Source organism: Platalea leucorodia, assembly GCF_965183815.1.
Source record: "Platalea leucorodia genome assembly, chromosome: W".
In the NCBI taxonomy this organism is placed as follows: domain Eukaryota; kingdom Metazoa; phylum Chordata; class Aves; order Pelecaniformes; family Threskiornithidae; genus Platalea; species Platalea leucorodia.
The window spans coordinates 29,165,287-29,189,907 of record NC_138859.1 but is presented as its reverse complement, the minus strand read 5'-3'; positions in this window follow the sequence as shown (position 1 = coordinate 29,189,907).

The window sequence follows — 24,621 nt, the reverse complement described above, 5'->3', positions numbered from 1 at the left end:
TTTTTATCTCGTCCCACAAGCTTTCTTGTTTCTGTTTTTCCTATTTTCTGCCCCTGTCCTTCTGATGGGTAGGGGTGAGTGAGTGAGCAGCTGGGTGGGAGTTTGCCTGTTAGCCAAGGTGAACTGACAACAAGGAAAAAACAAAAGTCAGTAATCAGCCAGATGATAGGATTGTCAGCTGTAAGGTTTTCTGCATGGGCTTGTTTTTTCTTTATAGGCTATAAAGAAATAATTTAGGTCACTGCAAAAAAGTTAAACTGGAGCATAACCTTGTTGTGGTTTAACCCCAGCCAGCAAATAAGCACCACACAGCCGCTTGCTCACTCCCCCCCGGTGGGATGGGGGAGAGAATCGAAAGAGTAAAAGTGAGAAAACTCATGGGCTGAGATAAAGACAGTTTAATAGGTAAAGCAAAAGCCACGCGCACAAGCAAAGCAAAGCAAGGAATTCATTCACTACTTCCCATTGGCAGGCAGGTGTTCAGCCATCCCCAGGAAAGCAGGGCTCCATCACGTGTAACGGTTACTTGGGAAGACAAACGCCATCATTCTGAACATCCCCCCCTTCCTTCTTCTTCCCCCAGCTTATATACTGAGCATGATGTCATATGGCATGGAATAGCCCTTTGGCCAGTCTGGGACAGCTCTCCTAGCTGTGCCCCCTCCCAGCTTCTTGTGCACCTGGCAGAGCATGGGAAGCTGAAAAGTCCTTGACTAGTGTAAGCACTACTTTTAGCAACAACTTAGCACTACTTAGCAAGAACCAAAACATCAGTGTGTTATCAATCAACATTATTCTCATCCTAAATCCAAAACACAGCACTCTACCAGCTACTAAGAAGAAAATTAATTCTATCCCAGCTGAAACCAGGACAAACCTGATCAGCTCTGTACACCCATTTTAACATGTTAATTCATTCCTCATTGGTTTAGTATCTGGTTCTATGAATATTTCTGTTAATATCTTTACACACATGAATAGATCCATTAATCACAACTAAGGAGACTGGAAGGCTCTCAGATGTTTGCAAGAGGGCTGTTTGACTGTAGAAGTCAGCTTCACACAGGTTTTCCGGGTGGTGTTTTCCTCCGTGATATTAACCAAAAGTCATAAAATGTCAGGAATGTAAGCATGTGTATTGGGTTTGCACGGCAAGGTTTTGGTAGCGGGGGGCTACAGGGGTGGCTTCTGTGAAAACCTGCTAGAAGCTTCCCCTATGTCCGATAGAGCCAATAACAGCTGGCTGGACCCATGCTGGAGCAGTCTGTTCCTGAAGGACTGCACCCCGTGGAAGGGACCCATGCTGGAGCAGTTCATGAAGAACTGCAGCCTGTGGGAAGGACTCACATTGGAGAAGTTCGTGGAGGACTGTCTCCCATGAGAGGGACCCCACACTGGAGCAGGGGAAGAGTGTGAGGAGTCCTCCCCCTGAGGAGGAAGGAGTAGCAGAGACAACGTGTGATGAACTGACCGCAACCTCCATTCCCCATCCCCCTGCACCGCTGGAGAGGAGGAGGTAGAGAAATCAGGAGTGAAGTTAAGCCCAGGAAGAAGGGAGGGCTGGGGGGAAGGTGTTTTAAGATTTAGTTTTTATTTTCTCATTACCTTACTCTGATTTGATTAGTAATAAATTAAACTAATTTCTCAAAGTCAAGTCTGTTGTGCCCGTGACAGTAATTGCTGAGTGAGCTCCCTATCCTTATACTTGACCCACGAGCCTTTTGTTATATTTTCTCTCCCCTGTCCAGCTGAGGAGGGGGAGTGATAAAACAGCTTTGGTGGGCACCTGGCATCCAGCCAGGGTCGACCCACCACAGCATGATTAATTTGGATGCGAAATGGCATCTAGATGCCTTTACAAATATAAACCTCAGTCATTTATACTGACAAGTTCTGCCAGGTTAAAAAGTGTAGTAGTCTTGGATTTGTAAGGTAGCTCCTAATTTGGCACCTACGGAAAACTGAGATGCTTGAAATGAAAATGGCAGTCCTCTAAACCTATGTAGAGGTGCTTTCTAGGCAATTTGGCAACTAGATAGTCACTGCACCTATTTTTTACAATAAAGCAAACCTTTGTATTTTTGCATCTTTTCACCAAGGTGTAGGCAGCCATAAAGCATGAGACATGACACAGGAGGGCAGAGCTAAGCTGTGCCTGTAGACGAGGTGCTCGAGCAGAGTTCCCTTTAAGACTCTTTTAGTTAGCCATGCTCAGATGTCATCTAGTGCCGCAACCTCTTTCTCTCTGCAACTCTATTTGTGCTAAACAAAAATAATCAGAGGATTGTAGTTTAGTCTGACCTATTTGCACTGGACCTCTGGACTCACAGAGCAGGTGAAAAACCACAGTAAATGAAGGTGCTCTAGGCCTAGCTGCAAAAAAGAGAGCAGTGTGTGAGACTGACAAGGTCCATCCATTTTTGCCTGCCATGCCAAATTATGTTTCCATGCCTATCCTGGGATCTAAACCTTTCTGCGATCTAGCCCAATATCGTATTGACAATGGCCTGGAAGAGTCCAGAAGCAGAACATGCACAGATTAATACTTCCCCAATATTCCCCATCCTCAGTCAGCGCACAGCCTTGACACGTAGAGTATTTACATCTTTGTCTATCCTTTAGAAAGGACTTTCCTTTCATTAATTTGTCTAATCATCTTTTGAATCTGCTTGATGTGGTTGGCATCCACAAGTTACTGTGGCAACAAGTTACACAATTAATTCTGTTTTATGTAAAAGTTCTTTCCTTTGTTTGCTTTTAGAACTTCCCATCTGATAATTCTGTTTGACTACCTATAATTTTTGTGCCATGAGAAACAGTAAATACTCATTTGCTATTCTTCTTCACAATTTAGAGACTTCTCTCAATCCTTTCAGACCTTTTTTTTCTGAGCTAAAGATCTTTGGTCTATTTAATGTCTTCTTGTATGGAAGCAGTTTTGTATGTTCAGTCTTGCCTGCATCTTTCTGATGGTTGTTTTATTCTATCTGAGAAGCGAAAGAAGGACATGACAGAATGCTCTCCGTGTTTGGTGCGGATGTTCCATATAGGAGAATAAGAATTTTGTTGTTGTTGTTATTTATTTATTTCTCATCAGTTTCTGATGTGCTGTTACAGAAATACCAACATAAGTGCCTGTTGTAGATGCAGTTATGCCAGCATAAACTGCTTTGTGATATGTGGGAATGGGAAAAAGCCGCACTAGGATCAAGGAAAAACATTATAAAAGTCAAAGTGCATCCACTATGAGGGCTGCAAAGTATCAGTAATAACAATAATAGCAATGATTCCTCTCTGTCTTAAATATATTGTATCAATAGTTTTGTGCTTAGAGTCCATGCTCATACCAGCCATAAAACAGAGTCACCCAGGAAAATGTTTCAGTGTATGCTTGATTTCGACCTGTGAATAATTCTACAGATATTCCTTTCATTTTGGTGGGAGTACTCATCTGCTTTTCATCTGTACACATGCTTTGCTGGGTCAGGGCCCAAAGCATTTGAACAAATATTTATCAGATATTTCATGGAATATCCAGCTCTACTGGGAGCCAGATTCATTATAGCCCTGCATGTTCTTATGCCAGGGGTGAAAATGAGCCTATTCTCTTATACTTAGAAAAAGAACTGATTTATCTGATTGGAACCAGGAGCCTGAATTTTAAGCACATTAGTAACTCAGTTCTGTGTCTAGTCTGTGCACACAATAACCAGATTTGTATTCAAATAGTGCAAAGCTTTTCATCCTCATGGCTTAGTACACAGGTGTAATCCCCTACAGAATGGATTACTTCTACAAGCTGGATTCTCTAAATAAGGCAGTGGGTAGCATTTATGGCTGTCTACATTGACTTTGCCATTCTGGGCCAAGAATCACACTTAGGCTTGGTGTGTTCCCAGACCCACACTCCTTTATCCATCTGTAACTTATCTGTTGGCTCCCCAAGATCAAGCTCATTACAAATCCCATCTCTTCTTCCACCACAGGATATTTTTGTCCTTGAAGGGGTACCCTGAACTCATGTGAATCTTCCACAGTCCCCAATAGGAGAAGTGCAGGTGGCCAAGACAGGCTCAATATGCATTGCAAGTAGGTTCTGTTTTTCAGTGGGGGTTTGAACCCGAAATTTCTCCATCATCATTTCCTAGATGCGGACTCAAAGCTGCACCTAAGAGCAGGCTAGCATAACATGGATGCAAAGTGATTTTTGGACACAACTTTGAGCTTCAATTAGCATTTCAAATGTAGTGGGGAAGGTGCCTTGGATTAGTTAGTTATCCTTCCATGGGGAGCTCTGGATGTAATCCAAATGTGTCTTCAAACTTGGGCAGTTACAGAAGTGGGCAGATGTATATGTACTTTTATAGACTCAAGCTCACTTTTGGCACCCTGTGGCTAGTGTGGAGTGAAGCGCTGGCTCCTGTCTACCTATCCAAAATATAATGGGAGTAATGGCCTTGTATCTTTCATGATCCATTAATGACTTAGGACTGCATATATAGGTTAGCTCCAACTGTCAAGTATACAAGTTAGATTTTAGCACCCATCTGCCCATTTTGTTTCACTTACTTAGCAAGTCAATCATTCACCTCCCCTTTAAATGCTTTTAATATCTCCTCCCTAGCCTAGCTGGTTATTCCTTGTAATACCCAGAATTCCTCACATCTGAGGTGACAGTATTATTTAAAGTTTGTCAAGTTTTTACTGGAGTTTTCTCATTGTCTAGTGATATTAACAAGATTTTACTTGTATTTACTGTTTTTTTTAAATGTTTTGTTAAAGATGGGTTTCATTTGAACACAATGAATTGTGATAAATTCAATGTTCCCATTACTTTCCAGCCATCATTAGCTTGTCCTTTTGCTAATTAAAACAGGCCTAAATGCTCTCTAGTCAGTTTCCATGGATGTATTCATATAAGTCCTCTTATTCTCCCTAGCTTCTTTGGCTAGAAGCAATTTGCAATGCTTTATTTATTTATTTATTTGCTATTATTATTATTTCCCATCAAACCTTAACAGATTTTACACTTCTGTGGTTGTTCAACTATTAAAGGAGAGCCACGAGACCTTGTTCCATTAGAAAAGTTAGCCATGTTGTTGATGAAAACTAGAAACAAAACCATTGCTAGGGTTCAGCTGAGTGAAATGGGGTGACAAGACTGGGGGGATTTAAAAACAGAGAGCTTAGGATATTGCCAGGGGATTTTAGCCAGCTTGATTGCTTTCTGAAGAATGAGGTAATGGTGGGACACTGGACTAGAAGTAAAAATTTTTTGCTCTAATGTCTCAAATCCTGGTTTTCAAACTGAGAAGTCTCAAAAGATTATATTACAAACAAAATTACTCATTTGGGGCTGAGATATGATAGCTAAGAAGCTTTTCTTCATCCTCTGTTGTTAATAGAAATAATCTGATTTAGCTCTCAGTTATCTTTTCATTTGCTTAAAAATAAAGCATTATTTTATTTTATGAAAGGGAGGTCCTTCTTCACTAACCTGGTCTCCTTCTATGACAAGGTGACCCGCTTAGTGGATGAGGGGAAGGCTGTGGATGTTGTCTATTTGGACTTTAGTAAGGCCTTTGACACTGTCTCCCACAGCATTCTCCTGGAGAAGCTGGCTGCTCACGGCTTGGATAAGCGCACTCTCCGCTGGGTTAAAAACTGGCTGGACGGCCGAGCCCAGAGAGTGGTGGTGAATGGAATCAAATCCAGTTGGCAGCCGGTCACGAGTGGTGTTCCCCAGGGCTCAGTGTTGGGGCCAGTTCTGTTTAATATCTTCATCAATGATCTGGATGAGGGGATCGAGTGCACCCTCAGTAAGTTTGCAGATGACACCAAGTTGGGTGGAAGTGTCGATCTGCCTAAAGGTAGGAAGGCCCTGCAGAGGGACCTGGACAGGCTGGATCGATGGGCCGGGGCCAACTATATGAGGTTCAACAAGGCTAAGTGCCAGGTCCTGCCCTTGGGTCACAACAACCCCATGCAACGCTACAGGCTTGGGGAAGAGTGGCTGGAGAGCTGCCGGGCAGAAAAGGACCTGGGGGTGTTGGTTGACAGCCGCCTGAACATGAGCCAGCAGTGTGCTCAGGTGGCCACGAGGGCCAATGGCATCCTGGCTTGTATCAGGAATAGTGTGGCCAGCAGGACCAGGGAGGTGATAGTGCCCCTGTACTCGGCACTGGTGAGGCTGCACCTCGAGAACTGTGTTCCGTTTTGGGCCCCTCACTACAAGAAGGACATGGAGGTGCTGGAGAGTGTCCAAAGAAGGGCAACGAAGTTGGTGAAGGGTCTAGAGAAAAAGTCTTATGAGGAGTGGCTGAGGGAGCTGGGGTTGTTTAGTTTGGAGAAGAGGAGGCTGATGGGAGACCTTATTGCTCTCTACAGCTACCTGAAAGGAGGTTGTAGGGAGGTGGGGGTCGGTCTCTTCTCCCTAGTAACAAGCAATAGGACGAGAGGAAACAGCCTCAAGCTGCGCCAGGGGAAGTTTATCTTGGATATTAGGAAAAACGTCTTCACCGAAAGGGTAGTCAGGCATTGGAACAGGCTGCCCAGGGAAGTGGTTGAGTCTCCATCTCTGGAGGTATTTAAAAGACGGGTAGATGTGGTGCTTGAGGACATGGTTTAGTGGTGGACTTGGCAGTGATAGGTTAACGGTTAGACTCGATGATCTTAAAGGTCTTCTCCAACCTTAATGATTCTATGATTCTATGATTCTAATTTTGTAAACATAGAAATAGAAGTAATAGAAATACATAGCAATTGGATAAAAAAAGAGAAATCTTCATGTAACCCTGACAGTCCAACTACATTACAGATGCAGAACTGCCAGAGGGACCAATTACAGTAAGGTTGTCTCCTGACCCACCTGCTTACAAACCTGCTTCAGTCTGTGGTATGGACAAGAACTTCGCTAGATTAGATTCAGGCACTACTACAAATGGCCAAGTTTTAAGCTCAGTGACAGCATGGTTAACGTTGTATTTACCATCCTGAGCTGTTATGGCAGACAAGGACTTGATTGTTTTGGACTTGTGGCCCCTGAAATGTTGATGGACCCACCAATGGTCACACAAATCCTGCGTTAAAGCTTCTATTTGTTTTGAAAAAAAATCTGAAGACACAAAGGCTTTTCTGACTATATGTAGATTTTGAAGGGTCAGCCAACCATACCAAAGAATTGTTCAAATACAAATTTTCTCCAGGCTTCTGGAACTTTTGCCTCCACATCTAAAATGCAACTCTTAGAAAGGAAAAAAAAATATATATGCTATATACTGTCATGTTTCAGTGCCCAAGGGTAGCATTCAAATTTGTACAAAAGGAAACTTTCCCAACTTTGAATTGCATTCATATTCAGGACCGTGTTTCAACTCACAGAAACAAAGTGCTAAAATGATATGCAGTATACTTATCCCTCCCTGGTTGCCTCTTTCACAGGGTACTTGATACGTGCTCGTGGCTATTGAATAAGAGTCAAAGCCAGAGCTCAGCCTCTGGGGGAACCATGTTTCTTTATATGTAGAGCCACCAACTGATTATTTCATAACTGTCCTCACTTATTCTTTGCAATCCCATGCTTACATCTGGGTGAGGTTTTTTGTTTGATTGGTTGTTTTTTGTTTGTTCATTTGTTTGTTTGTTTTAAAGAGGATGCTGTTTCTATCTGAGCTTTTTAGTTCATGTTTGGAGATGAAGACTGACATCAAACTTTCCCATTGTGCATGATTTTCTATTGGAGTCACTTATGACATCTCACTTAAAAAGAGTTTTTGAATGGAGTTCAGTTCTTAAATATGAACTTTTATTTTTTACATATGTAACTACACATTTTCTGGAACAACTGCTATTTTTACCTGGCAATGAATTGTAAATACCCAGTAAATGATACTGAAAATATTCTCTTTTGGACTTACTGATTCTAATGGCAAAGATAAGAACTATCTTTGATGCATCTGTACCCTGTAATTTTCATTAGCTGGATGAAAAATGAAAGATCAGATTCTCATGTCAGTTACCTCAGTGAAACTCCATTGTTTTCTTCTTGTGTAACTGAACACAGAAGGAAAAAAACATCCCAACATCTGATTTTCTGTCTTAACTTTTCCTAAAGATTGCCTAAAACTCCAGCAAGAAGAACATAACCATCTGGGCTCCATTGCCTCTATCATATGTGTTCTCTGCATGGAGAGAGATTCAGTTTTTATGTAAGTCATCCCCATAGGGGGAAGTCCTGCTACCTGTTAGCACAGTGCCTGATTCTTCAAAAAATTAAACAAAATGCTGTGTCTTTAATGTCGCTCACTGAATTACAAGCTGGGGAGCTGGCACATCTCATTTTATTCATTCTAATTACAATTGCCCTGTCACTGAGATGCCAGCCTGACTAAGAGCAAATCAGGTAGTGACTCCCCAGGGTCTTCTTTGTAACAGGAAGGTTGTCTCTAGTGGCTTCAAAATGACAATTTCCTCTCTTTTACTTCAAAGTGGAGTGCTTCCCCTGGACAGTTTAACATTTGATTATTTTCACTAGCTTCTCTGTCTTGAGTTGCTTGATTAGCATCTCAGTCACCTAAGAAATTAGACTAAAGTTTATGCCTTGAAAAAAAAAAAGGCAGAGAGGAAAACAAAAAGAAGCTAGTGAAAAATTATATTTCCAATATGGAAGGAGTTGAGGGTGCGGGAGAAATGAAGCTCTGACAAAGTTTTACTGCCTTAAACTGCATCTCTTCTGAAGGAAGGACTGGCTCCTTATTTGGGAAGTTTACTTTAAATATTTCCCTGCAGAAATTTTAATGGGATAGATAATTCATACTCCTGTTTGAAAAACTGTTCATCTATTGTTTTGATAAGTACCTTCAAAAATTATATCATAAACTCTAGCCAAATAACTAGAAACAGAGTCTTTGGCTCCATTGTTGGTGTGTGAATATGGATTTAGTTGCATAATAGTAGAACCTCAAGCTTTAAGTTGCTGGTTATAATCTTTCTATCTTGCCATTTTTAACATAATAGAAAATATACATACCAACCACAGAGAGAGTTGTGCACAAATAACATGGTGTTTTAGTATTTCATGTTAAAGGCCTGTATGTGAAAAGCCAGAGTTCAGCCGAGGTATCTGGGGCATGTGAGCCTTGCTCATCGAACTGTCTAATTTATCTCTTTCCAGTTCCTAATATACCTGTTACCCCAGTTCCTAGACATCAGATAAAAGAATTAACATAGCATAAGTGTTGTCCAAAGAGACAGGAAGTGGTCCTCTCTTTTGTGAATCACTGGCATGTCTGTGTTCCTCAGGGTTGTCTTTGTTGCTTCCCTTTCTCTTATATAATGCAGCCAGGAAAGAAATTAATATTTTCAGTAGAAGCTATGAGTTTGCACCTTATCTTAAAGTACCTTCTACAAGCATTATGGAGGGAGCTTCATCTAAACTCCACAATAATGAACAGAATATTTTTCCCTAGTTCTAATAGTTATTGGATTAGGTTTGTATTCAATTACATGATGCTGTTGATATTTCTGTACATTTCTTATCCCCACCCAAAAGATTTACAAAAATAAATCTGGAAGAAGTTAATATCACATGCATGTCTCATCCTGAAGTGAAAGATGGAATAATTTACAGTGTCCAGTTGCACTTGATCAAATGATTACCGTCTTTCCATCTGCTTGCAAAAAATTCCCACCTTTCACTAATTCATCTAAATTTCTGCCGTTCTAGTCAAACTAGAATTTATTACTGCCCACTTACCCTGATCTACTTGTGAAATGATTTGCATGGCTTCTGTCAATGCTATTTGCATATATTTATTATGAATACTGCTTATTTGGGGGCAGATTTGATTTATGAGTGTTTGGCATGGTATGCCCAGTTATTTAGTTTTCATTTCTAATTTACGCAAAGGGATTGACAGAGGAGGTAATTCTTTTTCTCTTGATACAGAATATGTGCAGGACCAATAACACTTGAATAAGAAATTATTTTATTTTGTTTTATTTTGGTTTTAGGGTTAAGTTCTCAAATGTAAACAATTACATGTCTTGTCAGGCCTTTATAGCAAATCAAAATTAGTCTTTCCCTTGTTCAGCTCAGATCAAAACTGGCATAGAAACTTAAATGGAAAAATGTAATTACTGAAACAAATGCCAGGAAGACAGGAAAACAGCATCAACCAGAAAAAAATGTTTTTTTCTGCTGTAACATCTTCGTCCTCACTGTAAAGAAAAGGCATGTGTTCTTCAATAGAGACACCATGACATGCTGTTTGAGGTGCCTTTTGCATTCTCTCATGCAGCCTTAATCGTATGTTAAAACCCACAGTTCACCTTTGCTCACAGGAAAATGAGGCAATAATTCTTTACACTTACATGTTTATACAATTCCCTGTTAATCACTTTTCTGCCTATTTTTTCCACATATTTTTGGGGTAGATGGGTGAAAGATATCCATATATCCCTTCTCCTCCTCGAAGTCAAATATATAATTTTCTTTCACTGAGCAGAAAACCATTTTGATGTGTCTTGAATCAGAGCTGACTTCACAGTCCAACCTTTGGTTTCAGGAGCAGGTTTTGAGACCACAGACTTCTGGTAATAGAACTAGAAATGATGCAACACAGCCTGGTTACTACTTTATGACTGCTCCTTCCTATAGAGTTTTGCATTACACACATGAATTATCAGCTGAGATCTGCACTCACACCTACTTGTGTCTAGTAAGAGTCTGAATTGGCACTTTTAAAATAGTTTGCAAATCAGGTAAACCTGGGGGTAGAATTCATGTAATTTAAATGTAGCCATCTTGAAGTTAGGTCTCTGATGAAAAACATGGGATTATAAGGGATTCATTTTGAGTCAAAGGAGGGAGAAGCATTTCTGGAAAGTAAGTCATTTAATCTGTTATAGAGAAATATCTTGGGCTGATTGCAACTCTGGCTATTCTTAAACAAGCACAGAGAAGTATTCCCAGATGAAAGATGTAATTAATAGTTCAGCCTCTACTAAATTAGATAGAATAGAAAGTATCCTGTGTATGCTGCTGTAATCACTTAATGTAAGACTATTGTTACTTCAGTAAGTTTTATTTAGCTTGAATTGCAGTACCACTAATACTGCAAAACTTTGCAGAAAATACTAGGCTCTTAATTGTTGTGCAGTCAAAGAATGATCAGTTCCCTGAAAATCCTTCTTCTTCATTGTCCTCCATACAACCATTGTGGGAGACAGTCCCTGCAACACCTTGTTGCAGAAAAATAGTATTATTACCCTTTTACATATGAGGACAGGGCATACAGATCTCTTGAATATTACTCAGTGAATTTGTACCCGACTAAGAATAAAATCCAGGCCCCTTAAATATCAGTATTATGCTGAATTCAGTAAAGTATTCTTCTTTAGAAGTCACCTTTTCCATGGTGTCTAGAGAACAGCGCCATCCTGCAAGCCGGCCTTATATGACCCAGGATGAAAGGCCATTTTATAAAAAGGTGTTTGTTTTAGGACTCTTTCAGCCTTAGCTTTTTCTCCTCTCCTGTCCCTGATTTTATTCCCTGGTATGGGATAGATTTTGGCCTAAGAGAATAGCACCTAGAGAGACTGAGAATGGCACTGCTAATGCAGTAGCACAAGGTTTACTAAGCTAACTTTCCTCCTACTAAAGAAAACCACTGCTAGGTTATAGATGAATCTTGTTTCTCTGAGGAGTGCAGGATATGGTCCTAAAGTCTATCTCACTTCTGAAGACTAAGTAAGGATGCTGGCAATGATGTTATTTGACACAACTTGTGCTTTTGTGTCATTCATTTTAGAATGCCGTTGTAAAAATTCCTCATTCTCATTAGCTGGTTGCTATGTCATTAACTCACTATAGAGCCCCCATAGTGTCCCATTATACTGTACTTTCAAGCTTTTGGCTGTTAATTAAACATGGAACATTCTCGTTTGTTACAGGGCTGAAATTAAAGGAAGGAAAACTTAAATTATGAATAATAGTGTTAATAATAATAATAGGATTAATGGACACCCAACTATGTACATAATTAGCCTAATTCTAATGAGAGGGTGATGGTGAATGTTTTATCAGTGTCACCAAGACCCTGTAGCATAATTACAGACCTATTTGTTCGATGCTTAGCGTGCGCTATTCATTATATTATGTGAAGAATTGAGCCTCTGGAAAAAAAAATACAGGGCAAACAGTTTAAAACTGGCTCAGATGGGTTCTTTTATGTTTTGTTCATTGAGAAAGTTTTTTGCTTCTTTTCATTGACTAGTTCCTGTCCTCATTTTTGATCAGTAATTAAAATGTCAGCATAACTTCTACTGATTTCATGAACAAAATAAGCTACAGTAATGAAAGAACAGGCTTCCAAAATGAAAAGGAAAAAAAAAATCCACTCACTCCCAAAAGTATCCCCAAGTAAAGATTTCTAAAGTAGAGGTGATTATGTTATTTCTGGATTATTCAGGTATACTTTAAGCAAGTCTTCCAACCTTCCGCCCACTTCTAAGTACAGCATAGGATCATTCAGTGAAGGTGTTTGTTATGCAGGCCAGCTATATGTTCAAATAGAATACATGCCACTTGCTCCTCTTGTTTCTATTTAAAGCTGTCTCCAACTCTGTTTTTCTAATTTCCAAAGGTGAATATGTTACTTATATTCCTATAATCTCAATTATATGTATTTCGTCTTTTCTGGGTTACCTCTCTACACCATTATGACTTTATATAATTGAGCACTGAGTATATTTGGATCAGAAACTGACTGCATGTCACCAGACATAACTGTTTAAGTCTAGACATCTCCTTTTTTTTCCTTTTTGACAACTTGTGAAAAGTGATACTGAACAGTAGCCTTAGGAACACAATAATTTTAGTTGGAAAGGACCTTTGGAGGTCATCTGGTTCAACTTCCAGCTTAAAACAGAGCTAATTTAGATCAGGTTCTTAATTCTCCTCACAACACAGCATTTTGCATAGAATTGGAACTGAGTCCTGAGGATGAAAAGGGGAAAGGATCATAAAACATCAGGCATCTGTTTTAGCAGGAGCTGGGTAAGAAAAGGTATACTTTATTATTTCAAAAATACTTTATTATTTCAAAATGTTTTTTTTTTTTCCTGCAACTCCTTCCGTCCTTCACTGGACCAGTACATGAAAGTAGTCAAGGTGACTTCTGTTGTGGATGGTCCAAGTACAAGACCCTCTTCTAGTGAATACTTGTTGAAAAGGAGTGAATAGCTCTAAATGTAAGACTGAAAAAGATACATCTGAAGATTAACAACATGCGAGTGGTCTTGTCACTCTGTGAGGACAGAGCAATAATTTGAATTTAGATGAATGACCTAGTGAGGAGTCTTGTCTATCTTGGACTGTGTGGTTGCTTTTTTGTTTTGATTTTGACAAGAATGTAGATTTAAGACTCACAAAGTCTTTGATAGTGTAAGTTGCAGCAAAAAAAAAAAAACAACCTTCACCTTCGAAGCTATTGGTTTGGATGAGTCTGCATTTTCTTGCCAAATCCAGCTATTTCCACTATGTCCCCTCTTTCCTCTAAAATAAATAAAACATAACCATGTTGTTTCAAAATATTCCCAGCAAACTTTCCTCTTTCTCCTCCATGATAGTATCTTGGATGAGGGTCAAATCTAGACAGACCACATAGTATACAAACCACATAGTTTAAAGTTCAGTGTGGATAATCTTATTTATTCTCTTTTTCCCCTATGAACAGTTATCAGCTACTTGTCTGGAGTTTAGTCTATTTTTTGTTTTACTTCTTTGAAACTAATTTTGGAAGTGCATGCCAGGGTGGCTAAAGACTGTCCTTAAGAAAGTCTTGTCATTGGAAAGCAGTAACTTGTAGAACATGCCGTGACTACAGGAGTGCTGTGATAGCTATTAGTCATATAAGCAACTGCTTTGGTTTGATATTTTATCTTACACATCTTGACATGGAACTTATAGGAGACTTCAAAAATATTCCTCCTTTTTAGCCTAGATTCTGGTAAACAGGAAGCCATTTAAATGTCTCTGTATGACGCAGAAATGACAGAGACCTGTGAAACAGAGTACTGATCCTCTGACCCATGATAATGATTTTTCCATTATATTCAATCCCTATTCCATTGCAGAATATGTCTAATTCGCTTTCCATCATCCCCAGAGGTCTTTGTAGCTCTGTCCAGAGATTTTCCCTCATTCTAAATAAAAATGTTTTGTGTTACTTCCTTTCCTTGGTGTGGTCAGTAAAATTTCTGAAGTATTTCTCAAAATGTTGTTTCCAGCCTGTGTTTTTAATTCTTCCCAATATATAAGCATTTTTTTCAGGTATATTTCTCTGATTCCTGGTTTATTTCCAGACCTTTGCAATTTTGTATCATTTGGAAAGTCAGAATTTTCAAGGTCTTCATCCTCACCCTAATCCAACAGCTCACTGAACAAGGATAAAAGAGCTTGATTAGGAAAAGATCTATGTTCTGCTTGTGTCTAGTAACAATTATTTATAGTTAGTGTTTATATTTTGGCATGATCATTATTATTAGCCCTGCTGCATTTCCAAATACTGAAGAAATGATGCTGCAAAATGCAGTTTATTTGAATATTAAAATTCTGTACTCTTAATTCTATGAAAAGAGCCATTTAAATTCATGCAATAGATCTAAACCTGCCAAAATTTATAGTGCTATTCAGATCTGTCCTTTGTTTATCATGATAATAACAGTAACTTATTTTTATAGGACAAGGTTCCATGAAAGAGGGTGAAATGAATAGGACAATAATCCTTGTCCTAATTTTTTAGTAACAGACCAAAGCAAACAGGTTTTCAAAGGATAAAATGTCCTTTTAAAATATGTGCCTCTATCATTCTCCTCCTCTCTACAACCTTTGCCTTCACAATGTTTTTGAAACCTTCTCTCTTCTCAATATCCAGTGGCAGTTGTCCCCTCTGTGCCAGCTTTTCTGCTGTTGTGACTTTCTTAAACTCCAGAGTGGGTTGCCTTTAAATTCAGTTCAGCCACATGCTTCTCCTGTCTGTGGGGTACCTGATCTAAGGAACAACTCCCTCATCTGGAAGGACTGGTTTGCTTTGGGAAGGTTTTTTGCTTTCTTTTCTTTATACGTGTGTGCATGTGTGAGTGTGTTCTCAGATGATTTCCAACACACAGATCGTGGTCAAGTCCCACATCTGAGGGTAGTAAGTAGTATGTAGTTAGCATGGGGGGGGTCTAAAATCAAAATTACCTAGAAGAACTTCTGTTCTGTCTGTCTGTCTGGTTTGGAGAGATTAAAATTCAATTTAGACTATAAAGTCTGCACAATTTACCTCCTAAAACAGAACATCCTTGCCAGGCTGGAAAGTCACTTAGCATCCTCAGAAAATTAAGTCATCATCCTGTGTTCAACACATGGGTAACTGGTAACTTGGTAATTTGGGTAACTGAGTGAAGATCTTACTTTGAAACCTGATGATTTTTGAGAAATGGTATGTTCCTTCAGCTTCAAATGGAGTCAAAAGAAGCTGACAGCACTACTGAGGTACATTAGGCATTATTACTCTTCAAATGAACGGGCTGTTTTGGAAGCTTCAAATTTGTTTGTCATTCTAATAACAACACAGACATCCTAGCCATTCTTGGGTTTTTTTTCCATTCTGGGACAAAATATCAATATGAGTCAGAGAAGTGGTTTTTGTTTTTAATAGTCATTCAATTCATCGGGAAGTAGCAAAAATCACAGGTCTCTCATAAGCCTATGAGCAAGTTCATTCATATTCTCCAGTCATATATAATTGAAATAGGAGGTAGTGTGGGGAAGCAGGAATGGATAAACCTTCCAGAACTGCATGAAGGGGGAGGGTGGGAGTGATTGTCAGTTACAACTGAAAAACCCAGATAAATTAGTCAGCTCAAGTAAGACAATACCCAGCTTATAGAGGTTACTCAAAAACAGTGGCAATAAGTCTGCAGACTCGAAGACCATAGGTGCCAAATACAGAACTGAAGAGTGTGAGCCACATGACTAGTTGTAAAGGGAAAGAGGAAAGTGGAAGGCATGAAAGAATATTGGTAGCACATAATACAAAATGAAGCCATACTGGAAAAAACAGTCTTGGTCTTTGTGGCATTTTTTGTTCATGATGAATTCCAGTGTCCTTTGGCATGTGTTAAAGAAAAATGACTAGCACTTCAGACACTTAACACTAAAGATCCCTATACACACATGATCTACAGCGTGAAGAACATCATAGCTTCAAACCAGACATTTCTGACACTTGACTAGCAACTCTGTTATCTAACAGCAGTAGGAAGCAATTATCACCTTAAAGACATCAGGAAAAAATGTCAAAAATTCCTCATTTCTTATTGGAAAAATCAGCACAGACCATTTCATTTTAGTACAGAAACATTCATATCAAATCAGTTTGCATGATCAAACTGAAGTTGGAAACACTCATTTGTCACCACCTTACCTGATGGGAGGTATGGCTGACTACCTGCTACCCTCCTTTCCTTTCTAATCAGGCTTCTCTGATGGACTCTATCTTGCAGTTTTCCCATTGTCTGAGTTTACCACTGAAATGTATGATGAGAACTATATTCTAACTAGAAGTTCAGTTGCAAATGGAGATAAAAAATTACATTGGTTGCAAAACTGCAATTGGTGTCATGAAGGACAGGACAAATCATCTAAATCGTAACTCCCAAACTACTTCATTATCTGATCAAAGAAATATGGAGGATTTTGACTGCATATGACAAATTAAAAACCATCTCCCTGGTTGAGTCTACTGTATTTTGCCACACATTTTGCTATTTACTTTCTTTTTTTTGCAATTCTTAGCATTTTTTATACACACACACACACACATATATATAATGCCTTTTAATCTTTTTTGTGTCAGTTTGGGGTGAAATAAAAAAGTCAGTGATAAAAAGCTCCCTTTGAGAAGAAAACCCATTTTTTCTACCTGTTCAGTACTTTTAGACATGTGCTTTAAAATATTTTGGGGCAGCTGTCCAAAATTTCCTAAGCATTGGGAAGTTAGGAGTTCTAGGCCTAAGTCTGTAACTCTGTTTCAAGAGAGTAATCTAATCATCACTGAAACTTGAAATTTCTCTTCTCCAGGAAATTCACTTGTTTTGAAATGTCTCTTTTTCCTAAATCAGAATCAGCTGTCCAAACATCTACATTATTCACAAAATTAAAGTTCTGACAAAAATAAATCAACATGACCTTATTAAAGCATTTAATTCTGATAAAACAAGGTGCTTCATTTTGACCATATTCTTTAATTCTAATGATACAAAACTTCATAGAAATCGTCTCAACCAGGTTTTTCGTGAAAATAGCAGTGAAACTGCTGTTGGTGTAGTGTTTCATTTGGAAAATCAGCATTTCTGACAGAAAATGGTTCCATCGTAAAAAAGTTCTCTTTAATGTAATTACTGCTCAGAAGTTGATTTCTTTTGAACAAAATGGGACTGATTATGTGAATAACATTTCATTATATTAATCAGATTTTCTAGGCAGATCCATTACCTCCCTGTTTGTACACATCCTTTGATTTCCCTGTTCACTAGAGATTGCATTGTTTATGACAAACTTTTTAATGCCTCAACCATCTTTGCAGACCACCATCTGCAACGGCCAAATGAGAACATCCTGCTTTTTTCATACGGTCAAGGCAAGCAGTTCTGGGACTATTTACCTCCCTGTGCTAAGCAGGAATACTGGGACAGCAGCAGACAAGGAAGTAAGCCAGAAGCAATCATCCCATGTGATGTGATCTATTTAGATCTAGCTGTGATCTATTTGGATCACGCTGCTTTTTAATATTAATTGACCATCAAGTAATAAGATATCACAATCACCTTACTTTTAGTTACATTCTGAAGTGGCTTAAAAATACTTGAGAACTGTCAAGAGTTGGTAAGAATTTGCAAAGAACTTCGTGTTGCTAGAATTTGGTCTGAACAGATTTTTCTTTTCCTTTTTTTTTAGGGGGGAGTGAGGATATGGATGATGGAAAAAAGCAGTCTTTTAATTTATATGATAATACATGTCTCTCATAGACAGTGACAGGCCTACAATAGAATGTTGTTAGGTAACCTCCTGTCTATAGAGATGCTTTGAATACAATTCTTTTCCAGCATTATTAAGTTACTGCCTTTGTTAAGCAACCAGTTGTGGTCAGTCCCACAAAACATACCTCAAATAAGGTGTGACTGTACAATAGAACATTTCCTGTAAAGTTTAACCATGAAATAGTGCATTTTCATATTTAAAATAGGGACAATCATTAATAGCCTTAATGCTTTACCCAGGCATAGGGAAAAAAAAGGATAAAAAGGAAACTTTTAAGGACATTTATAATAGTTCTTTTATTCTCCAAAGTAAAATCACAAGTTAGGATTATTTTTACTTGGCTCTAGCTACCTGAATGTTAACCTTTTAGTTTAATCTGTCATTCAGAAACTTTGGGTGTCAATGGAAAGTGACACCTAGAGATGGTGATTCATCCCACCTATCTAGACAGCAATCTTAGGATGGGATGAATCACACCCAGAGCTTCCAGTATTTCACCACTGACTATGGAGTGAGACTGAGCATCTAGTTTTGACTAGATACATAAGGCTGTTATAGTGAGATAAATCCCACTTCTAGTGTGATGGAAAACAATAATGAATTCTGAGTTGCTTATTAATACTACTTATTTCCAATTTAAACCTTGGCCTTCTGATGGAAGAAAAGGTAACTTGTCTGAGATCTTACAACAAGGATCAGAATACTGAATTTTGGCAACTCCTGTTATAACCAGAAATGACCACTGCAAGATGTTTGCTCAGCATTTTGCTTCAGATTGACACCTACACATGCAAGTTTTTTTGGTCACTACTTAATTAATGTTGCTGGAGAGGGATGGCTTCTTCTTATAAAACTGAACTGTTGATGTTCAGAAATTAATCACTGGACCATGCTGTCTTACTCCTAGGGACTGTGACAGGCAGCTGTTTCTTAATTGCATAAAGAGTCAAGAGAAATTCAAAATAATGGGGAAACAGTTAGCTCTGGAAATATTGTGCATACATAACTCCTTGTGTGGCTAAAACCAAGTATCAATGAAGTTAGCTAGAATATGCTTCATCATTAAAGTCTTGCTTCAGAAACTGCACAATGACAGCTAAAACTTTTTTCTTTTTTTTTTTTATTTGAATGCTCAGAAGAGATAAGAAATCCAGAAGAAGAACAGATGTGTTAGAAGTGTGAAATGGATTAACATCAAAGCCCCCTGGGAAAATCTGAAACATGAAATGAAGGATCCTGAATGACAAGAGCTATTCAGAATGCATTAAAAGCTCTGCAGTGCATTTTGGTGCTGTCTGTGTGAGCAACACGAGGCCCTGTGTGCTAGGGAGAGATGCTGATAATGAAAGCTCTGTGAACTTCAGGGAAATTCAGTTCATCACTGAAAACTCACCTTGTGGTACAATTTGAATGAGATAGAAAAAGCACCCAAACTAGTGATTGCCAATATTTATTGTCCCCAGTGATATGAAATTAATAGATAATTTAAGCCTTGGACTAGGCTATAGGTGAACCACTAATGATTTAAAAATCAGAGCCTATTTTAGTTATATATTCTTTGAGTGTTTAAAGCTCTCTGTTAATATTCATCAGTTGACAGATTAGCATGGACAGCATATTTTGATATGCTTAAAATCAGAGAAGGTAAATAAGAAAAAACAATGTAAGAGACATCTTTTCAATTTCTTGATTTTTACACAGATTCTTTGGAAGCAGATTATTTATAATTTAGGCAAATTTATTTTCATAAATGGTTTCTGAACTGGCAGGCACTGGTATCCATATAGTTATTGATGGAAAGAGGTCACCAATATTCAAAATGTGAAGGAGACTGTACAGGTTACTGCTGAGTTTTTACTTTATCTAAACTCAATGAAAGTCAAAGGAAGTTGATCAAATAATACAGAAAATATATCAAGATTTAGTCCCCACTTTATTGCAGACTGAACTTACTGCAGTTTCAGAATATAAATCTCATACCAGACATTTTGGACAAGTACAAGCCCAACTAAAATTCACAGAAAAGTGGAGTCTTTCAGTTGGCTACAATGGACTTCTGATGAGGACTCAGAAGAACTTACAGTGAAAAGCCGCCCAAAGTCATTTCCAGCACTTCATACAATACAAATTGTATTCATTACTGAATATCTCTCTTGTACAGACATCATCATGACTTGAGTGAAAATCTCAGGCCTTTAAGTTCCATTCCAATTGGTGTTTTCATCCCACTGCTGATACAAAGCAAAGGGTGATTTAAGCCAGACAGCTTCCCTTGACAAGGTGCTGCTTTAGTCATCTGCAGGTATCAGGCTAGGTTAAAAACAAAACAAACACAACAGAAAAGCCCCACAAACAAAAGCAGGATTTGTCACAATCTGAAAAACAGGCCAGTCCTCAGAGATTAGCATCCTCTTGCTGCAAAGGTTTCTGCCTCTATTGATCTCTGCCAATTTTGGGACAGGTGCATCAGGGTTTGATACAAGCGAATTTATGAAGCAGACAGTTCCATAATTTTTTAGCCTTGTCTGGCAGTTAAGTTCATATATTGTCCAAAATATGTCATGAGATTTAGAGAATTTCCAGCTTACTTGTGTATACTATTAACAAAACCCATAGAGGTACATCCACTGCATCTGCCATACATGCAATTGACTGATTCTTTTGAGCTTCTTTTCTGCTTCTTTTTTTGAAATGGCAAGGGCTTAACTTGAAATGACATAACTTTCTTTTACTCTGTACTGGTAAAGCTTTTAAAACTATAACCAGAGGACAATTGTTTTTGATGCTTTTAAAGTAAAATAACATTCTCCAGACTGAAAGTTTTATAGTTAGAAGAATCTATTCTAACAGAATCTATTAGTTTGTAAATCAATATCCCCTATTGATTAATTTCCTAATAAAAAGTGCATATGTCTTTACGCTCTGTTCTACCAAGTTCAGTTGTATTATTGGACTAAACAACATGATTCTTCCACCCTTATTTATGTTCACACAAATAATCCCATTCTATGTTCAACATAACAACTGTTAAAATGAATATTCTCAGAATGTGTATTCCAGCATAGAAAGTTTTTGGCACAGACTGAAGTTAAAATTTTAAATAGCATGTGCAAGAGTTGGACACACAGGGAGAGGTTGATCTTACTTAATTTTAGACCTATATAGCTGAACCAGTCATCTTTGCCTCCTTTTATAGTCGACAGAGAAAAACTGTGAGAGAAACATTTGCCTGACATTTTAAGGTTCTATTTAAGCGTGAAATGAATCACAGCCTAGAATTTTTTATTTCTATCCAGTAACTATACAGGGAATGGCTAATTTAGCTGTGGACACCTAAAATTTTGATGATAGGTTTTTAAAAACTTGTCCTTGTATCCATCACTTTTAATGGAATTAAGCATTACCATGTCTACAGTATAAAACAGATAGGCTATCTGTGTTAGAAAAAAAGATGTTATTTTGAACTAAAAGACTCCCCCAAATGATGATTTTTGAAGCACTGAGATATAGCATTCAGTCTACTGAAATACAAGTGGAAGGCTGAGTTAAACAATGATAAGCAGTCCTCAAAATGATTGTCTATGTAAGTTTGCCATGTAGTTGACACATATTTTCTTCCAGATAGGAAGAGTTGCACCTATGGGTATATCTAAGTGCTTCATCATCTTGTTGAAGAACTTTCTCTGTTGTCTTTATGAATCCATTCTCTGCAGCTGTACTTCAGTTTTGTGATAGCCAAAATAAATACACTAGAGACTTGAAATTTTTAGAGACTAGAACTTTGCATCATACTTCATGTAATACAACTTCAGTTGCGCTTACATTCATGCCAGAGTATAAAAGACTTCTTCAGCTTACATATTGTGAGACAACTTGTAGGCTAAAGAATAATTCAAGTATCCATGACAGTTTGCAGGTACAGTCTAAGATTTTCAAATTAACTATTTAATCTCATGAGATCAGTTTGTAGCTGCTATTGTAAGAGCTATTTCAGATTCAGCCCTTTCTGAAAATCTGGATGGACAAAGATATCTCAGCTTGGTTGTGCAAAGATGGAGGCATTAGCTATTTTTGAAAATCTAAATCCAGCTTTTTCAATACATCAGTGAAACAGAGAAAACATAACAGAACTAATGCAGTTTTTGCACATACTGGGTAAATTATAAAATAATTAGTCATGCTTCAGTTTAAATAACATGAAAAAACTCCTTTAATTAAGATTCTTAATTAATAGTTGAAAGATTAATCAATCAATAATTATAACTATCATTATAGGGTGTAATTGTGCTTAATTGGAGGGGCTGAATAATGATCAGAATAAACCTTTCAAATTCTCACACTTGAAAATGGTGGGAAGTGATGGATTCCAGCCCATAGAGTTAAAAAAGAATCCAGGGATCATAGAAGATATATGTTCAGCTGCTTGGCCACAAATTGAAAGCATATGATTGAAGTGCACAAAAGATTTCCATTGTTAGACATGTACGCTATTCTATTACTAATGTATGTGTGGGTTTGATTAGTGTGAGCAAAATATCCCTCAGAAGAACATAAGTAATACCTTTTCTGAAAGTGGCAAGCCTTGTTTTCTTCATCCAAAATGTAAATTTTGGTATGTATAAGTACAGTTCTACACACCTCTTCTTGGATCCTGCCTAGTCCCTAACATTTTTCTTACAGTTCAACAAGAATTTGGAGTCATAACTTTGAGTAGGACAATAGCTGTCCCATATGTAATAACTGTGTTAGGTGTGCTGTACGATGCATAATTGTGTAATGCATTCCAGCTGTCTCTTATGTCTATGGGACTTCAGAGCTGAAGCTGTCCTCAGCTCAAATGTTTGATGGTCTTGTTCTGGCAGAAGATAGCAGAAGTTTTCAGGAAAAATAAATGGAATCAGGCAAACTTTAAAACACATTTTAAAAGCTGCAACTTTCTTCTTTTTTGTTTCATACATTCAGTAGCCTACAAATTAGTGCAGACTCTGAGATGGCCATCTTCAGTCCAGGGTGTAGTGGATCCAGTCTTTGACCGAGGTGTTTCAATCTCACACCACTCCCAGGAATGTCTACAAAGGTATATGATCTGCTCATTGTGATGAAGTGTGTGGGCAGTAGCACCGACGGATTTTGGTTAATGCACCTTAGTGACTGAGGACTTGTCAGCCAGGGAAGAGACTTGCAGTCTGGTTCCTGCTCTAGGGGCACTTTTTGGTTTTTTTCTGAACAATGTTTAATGTCACTTCTTCTCCCAGTCTAGCACCACTGAGTTACTCTGCTTAGTCATTTGGGGATGAAGAAAAAAAGTGGAAACATGAAAATTTAAACTATTAAGTGAGGCTTTAACTATATCCTTTATTCCCCTTTTAGCTATAGAAAAAAAACTCTAGAGAGAATACCATACTTTAACACACTGAAACATTATGTTAAAGATTATAGTAATAAATGTTCTTTGGAACAGAAAAGCAAAAAGCATCCTTACAGAAGTTAGCTGAGAAGGGCCAGGATTGCTGTTGTTGCTAATTTGCTTCCTTTCAGGAAAAGTGAGGCAAACATGTAAAATGGGAGTGAGAAAAGACAAAAAAGGGCATAAGCAGAAAAACACAGCAAACCTACAAAATTCAGCTTCTTTTTCTGATGTTGACTCTACTTTCCAACCTGGAGAAAGACAATCACAGCACACATTCCTAATGTTAGGCTGCTTAAGATGTTGTTTTAGCTGCCTTTTTGGTCACCAGATCACAGCAGTTTTGTGAAATAAATTATCTTGTCTGGCTAACCCAGACTGTTATTAAACAGAAGACTAAAGCTCTCTCACATAGGAGAGAGGAAAAGTAAGGGAGGAAAGGAGTAGGACAAAGAAATTAAGGAGTGAAAGCAGAAAATCAACTTGTATATTGCACACATTTGGGACTCAGTTGAGACTGCTGATGGATCATTCTTTGAGCCTTTTTTCCTGACCCAATTTGGAGAGATTTTCTCTCAAGGAAAACATAGCAATGTCATAACAAATCTCTGAGTCCCAGAAGTGGAGGCTGCCGATCTGGTGTAGCTTAGAGAAAGCGTGTGTTGCAGCTGCTTGCTCTTTGTTGTGGGGTGAGATGAAACACTTCAACCTTCAGGACCATCACTCTGGCACCTCTCAAGAGTGCAACATTTATCAAATGTCTTTTTGAAAGATCTCAGCATAATTGCAGTACAAGGTGGGTTTCATTATGACTCTGAAATCATGATACATGGTTACTCATCCTGCAACACATAGTCAAAGTCAACCTTTCTTTGGCAAAGATAATTGGATTAGACCCTTACAGCTTGATCTTGGAAAGCACTAAGAACTGGGTGATAACTGAGCAAAAGACTTAATCAGTAGTTCAAATTTAATTGTGGTCCTGTGGATTTCAGTGAAAGCATGCAAATTTACAGTAGCTCAGAGTTTCGTATAAATCTTGTTCTTCATTACAATGCACAGCTATGCAAAAACAAGAACTTCTTAGAAACAGAGGAAAATAAAAATCTCACCCCCAATCTGA